The sequence below is a fragment of the Cuculus canorus genome, chromosome 28 (genome assembly GCF_017976375.1).
Source record: "Cuculus canorus isolate bCucCan1 chromosome 28, bCucCan1.pri, whole genome shotgun sequence".
Classification (NCBI taxonomy): domain Eukaryota; kingdom Metazoa; phylum Chordata; class Aves; order Cuculiformes; family Cuculidae; genus Cuculus; species Cuculus canorus.
Genome location: NC_071428.1, coordinates 2,379,286 through 2,384,694, shown reverse-complemented (window position 1 = coordinate 2,384,694; position 5,409 = coordinate 2,379,286). Strand labels below are relative to the sequence as shown.

Below are 5,409 nucleotides of genomic sequence, written 5' to 3'. Positions count from 1 at the left end.
ATGACCTACCTGCCCAGGTGCCTCTGGCTCATCCAACACCGGGTTCCTGCCCACCCAACACCTGTGATGGGGTGGGGAACGCCCTGAAGGCCCAATGAGCCCAGGTTTTTTTCTGATTTGCCCAAAATTCACAGCAAGAAAAGCACTGGATTGGCCAGAAGGGCCGTTACCCTGAGTACCAACACCCGCTCTTCTCCTGCAGCTCCAGCTGCTGCCCCAGCAAAGTTGGACTTTATGGGTTGGACTCTGCGCTCTCTCTCTTTGCAACCACTGGGATTTTGAGGTACCACCTGTTTATTTGCCCTTTCCTATTTCTCTTCCATCCAATCAGGGCCCCCTTTAGGAGCCCCCACGACCATTCCATAACACCCAGAACACATTTAGAGACCCCTTTGCAGACCCCCAGGACCCCTCTCTGTTTTCCCCAGCACACCTCTCAGCTCCCCTCAGAAACCCTTCGGGGACTCCAAAGACCAATCTTCCGCCACAACTCTCCGTCTTCCCCCAGGACCCTCTACCTTCCCCCACGACCCCTTTGGGGACCCTGACAACACCTGCAGAGCCCCAGGACCCCTTAGGAGACAACTAGGACCCTTTGGGGACCCTGATGACACCCGCAGAGCCCCAGGGACCCCTTTGGGGACCATTACGACACACGCAGAACCCCCAGGACTCCTTTAGTGACCCTAAAGACACCTGCAGAAACCCCTAGGACTCCTCTGGGGACACTGACAAAACCTGCATAGCCCCAAGACCCCTTTGGGGACCCCCTTGACCCTTTTGGAGACCCTGATGACACCTGCAGAGCCACCTGGACCCATTCGGGTACCCCCAGGACCCCTTTAGTGACCGTGACACCTGCAGAGTCCCCATGAACCCTTTAGGGACTTTGATGACACTTGCAGAGCCCCCAGGAACACCTTAGGGACCCCAATGACCCCTTTGGGGACCCTGATGTCAACTGCAGAGTCTCCAAGGACCCCTTTGGGGACACCCATGACCCCTTTCTGGACATCGATGACACGTGCAGAGCCCCCATGAACCCTTTGCGGACCTTGATGACATCTGCAGAGCCCCCAGGACCCCTTTAGTGACCGTAACGACCTCTGCAGAGCCCCCCTAGGACCGCTTTGGGGACGCTGACAACACCTGCAGAACCCCAAGGACCCCTTTGGGGCCCCCAGAACCTCTATGGGGACCCTGATGACACCCGCAGAGCCCCCTGGACCCATTTGGGGACCTCCATCACCCTTTTGGAAACCCCAATGACACCTGCAGAGCCCCTGGACCCATTTCAGCACGCCCAGGACCCTTTTCCAGACCCTGACGACACCTGCAGAGTCCCCATGAACACTTTGGGGATCTTGATGACACCTGCTGAGCCCCCAGAACTTCTTTGGGGACCCTGATAACACCCACAGAGTCCCCAGGACCACTTTGGGGACCCTGATGACACGCACAGAGTACCTGTGACCCCTTTGGGAAACCCCTGGACCCCTTTAGGGAGCCTGACAACACCTGCAGAGCCCCCAGAACTCCTTTGGGGAGCCTGATGACACCTGCAGATCCCCCATGACCCTCTGTCTTCCCCCCAGAACCCCTTTGGGGACCCTAATGACACCTGCAGAGACCACTGGATCCCTTCGGGGACCCCCAGAACCACTTTCAGGACACTGATGACACCTGCAGAGCCCCTGGACCCATTTGTGCACCTTGCTGACAGCTGCTGAGCCCCCAGGACCGTCTATCTTCCCCCAGGACCCCTTTGGGGACCCTGATGACATCTGCTGAGCCCACAGGACCCTTTGGGGGACCCTAACAACACCTGCAGAGCCCTTTGGGGACCCCAGGACCCATTTGTGGACGCTGACGACAGCTGCTGAGCCCCCAGGACCTTCTACGTTCCCCCAGGACCCCTTTGGGGACCCTAATGACATCTTCAGAGCCCACAGGACCCTTTTGGGGACCCTGACGAAACCTGCAGAGCCCCCAGGACCCTCCATCTTCTCCCACAACCTCTTTGGGGACCCTTATGACACTCGCAGAACCCCGAGGACCCCTCTGGGGAGCCCCAGGACCTATTTCAGTAACCTCAGGGCCCCTTTGGAGACTCTAGGACCCCCTTTAGTGACAGTCAGGATCCCTCTAGGACCCTCCAGACCCCTTTAGGGACCCTCCAGTGCCCCCTTTACTTCTTCATCCGTGTTTCCTTCTCCATCCTTCCAATCCCCTCTATCCTAGGCTGTAGCGCATCCAAATAAAGCCGAGAGGAGAATCTCCTTCAAATTAATGGCAAAGATTTTCACTTGTCCCCACGAAAGGAAACCACAAAGAATGTTACGACTTCCAAGATGGAAAGCAGCGTCACTGGGCCAAGTTTCATAAAAATCCAGAGAGAACACAGTTTATTTTACTATTTATTCTGAATTAAAAAGAGAAATAAAACCAAACCGAATCTTACCACATACAAACACTTTACGCTAAGATGTTCTCAATCGCGTTCCTGAGAAAATTCAACATAGAAAAGCAGGCCAGGCACCCTTTTACTGTTGAAATGTACTGTATTTCTAGCAATGTTTAAAGAAAGGAGCAGCAAGAGGAACAATTCTTCAGGACCGTAGCACACGAAATGCTTCTACAGACAAGACAGTGCCGGTGGGAACACGTGTGGGCTTTGTGGTTCACAGGCACGATTCACACCAACAATTTGAATGACCTGAGCAAGTCCAGCTCCAGTTCTCAGGTGAGCTTGGAAAGCATCATCCAGAAAGGGAAACACTGCGAACACTGGTCACAAAAAAAGAAATAAAAGTTAATTTCTGGATCTAAAAAAAGTTGCATCCTAACAGTCCAACCGTGTCCTGAACCCCACCAAGAGAAGCGCGGCCAGCAGGATGAGGGAGGGGATTCTATCGCTCTGTTCCTCCCTTGTGAGACTTCATCTGGAGGATTGGGTCTAGTTATGGAATCCTCAACAGAAGAAGGAGATGGAGCTGTTGGAATGGGTCCAGAGAAGGCTACAAGGATGATGTGAGGGCTGGAGAACCTCCTGTATGAGGACAGGCTGAGAGAGTTGGGGTTGTTCAGCCTGGAGAAGAGAAGGCTCCGAGGAGACCTTAGAGTGGTCCAAGAAAGCTGGGGAGGGGCTGTTTACAGACGCCTGTGGTGATGGGACGAGGGGCAATGGGGATAAACTGGAGAGGTCCTTCTGAAGGATAGTTCATAGAATTGTTTGAGTTGGAAGGGACGTGAAAGATCATCCAGTTCTGACACCCTGCCATGGGCAGGGACATCCCACTGGCTCAGGCTGCCCAAGGCCCAGAACACCTCCAGGGATGGGGCAGCCACAATTTCCCGGGGAAACCTGTTCCAGGGCCTCACCACCATCATAATGAAGAAATTCTTATGTCCAGTCTAAACCTGTCCCTCTCCAGTTTATCCCCGTTCCCCCTCGTCCCATCCCCACAGCCTTTGTGAACAGCCCCTCCCCAGCTTTCCTGGAGCCCCTTCAGGTACAGGAAGGTCGCTATAAGGTCTCCTCGGAGCCTTCTCTTCTCCAGGCTGAACAACCCCAACTCTCTCAGCCTGTCCTCGCACAGGAGGTTCTCCAGCCCTCGCATCACCCTTGTAGCCTCCTCTGGACCCATTCCAACAGCTCCATGTCCTTCTTCTGTTGAGGATTCCAGAACTAGACACAAATCTATTACACAAATTATCAACAGAAGGCTCTAAACCACTGCTTAACTACCTGATTTCTGCTGGAAAAAACAGTCCTTTGCTTAAAAAAAGTACCAAGGAGTGGGACCCATAAGCAGCAATGGGGGAACAAGTAGGGTTAACCCACCTTTCTGTTCAGGAGATACCAAAAGGAATGAGGAAAGGGGAATATGATGAAAGAGAGATGCCTTAGAAGGGGAACACACAAACATTAGGTGCATCAGCTGTAGAGAGGGTGTCACAAAATCATTATCTTCCCCTCTGAAGCCATCAGGGGTGTTTTAAATGTAAAAATTGGGACCTAGAAAGGAATATACATTAAAGGAAAATAGACACCTGCCTGGAGATCATCTCTGCCGGGACTCGAACCCGGAACCTCTGGATTAGAAGTCCAGCGCGCTCGTCCATTGCGCCACAGAGACCTCACCATGAGTACATCATCAGCACCAGAACTGAAAAATCCCGCACCTCCTGCATCACTGGAAGAGCCTCAACACCCCGCTCTCACGGCATGGCGCTGAGGCAGCGCGAAAACCCAGTGCCCAGATCAATCTCCCTTGCAAATCAACATCCCTAGGCATCCCCTTCTTCCACAGGGACAGGGAATAATTCTGGGTATGATCTATATCTGGCGCAGCAGCAGGGATGCAGCAAAAACCTGGATGCAGGCTTGAATCTGCGTCTCTGGCAACCTTTCTGCAGCATCTCTAGCTCGACTGAGGGCAGAGCTAAATCCTGGAGTAGAGTCAATTGCTGCATCTCCCTCCGCATCGTCATAGCATCCTCATCGCAGAAGCCGAGAGATAAAGATGAAAGAGGATTTAGCTTACAACACGGAACGCTGGCAATGATGAAGAAAGCTCTGTTTGTCGTGATGAAAAATGCAGAAACCTGTGGTTTGAGCAGACAAAGACAAGAAAAAGCAGCTATCGTTTTAATCTTAAGCAAGCTGCCAATCAAGGGTTTAATGTTCCGCTACGTGCATCTTCCATTGGAAACAAGACAACATCACACCAACAAGAAATATCCTTCTATATCCACTGAGCAATCGAACAAACCCTGTGACACGATTCCTCGCTGTGCACAAACACATTCTGTATTTCCGAACTATGTGAATTTCAGAGTACTATTTACACCCAAACGTGCTCTTAATTAGGGACAAACATGAAAGGAGAGATGCTAACTGCAACATGACTCGCTTCAAAGAATAAAAGCTCCAAGCTTTTACCTCAGAGTCGATGTGACCTGAAGACCCAACCTAAGTCAACTCCTACCACCTGAGAACATCCCTAGCAACAATCAAACAGTAGAAGATTCATCCTTCAATGGAAACTGGCAAATAACCATGCATCTGACCAGAATCTAGGATAAACACCACCACCTCCATGGGTCATTGGTTTAGACCGATGAAGATCATCCCACCACTGACCCTACGTGGGTGCCACCTGCACAGGGCATGCACACGCTGATCCTGAATGGGACAGGTACGTTATCTGAGCAACAGCAACCAATTAGCCCGCCCCTTCACGTGAAAAATGTCATCACTGTCACACAGATCATCTCTCCTTTCCACCATATCGCTGTCCTCCATGCGTTAGGGTGGAGCACCGATTTGTGCCTAGGTACAACAGAGAAGAATAAATCCCCTTGGTAAGTCTATGCTAAGCATCCGTGCCTCCTTCCTTAGCAGCC

General features: G+C 52.0%; 1 non-coding gene across 1 annotated transcript; it reads right to left on the bottom strand.

Moving 5' to 3' along the window:
• Positions 1 to 4,065: 4,065 nt before the first annotated feature.
• On the bottom strand, positions 4,066 to 4,139 carry TRNAR-UCU (transfer RNA arginine (anticodon UCU)). Its single transcript has one exon. It is a non-coding gene; the product is annotated as a tRNA-Arg (tRNA).
• Between the last annotated feature and the right edge of the window lie 1,270 nt (positions 4,140 to 5,409).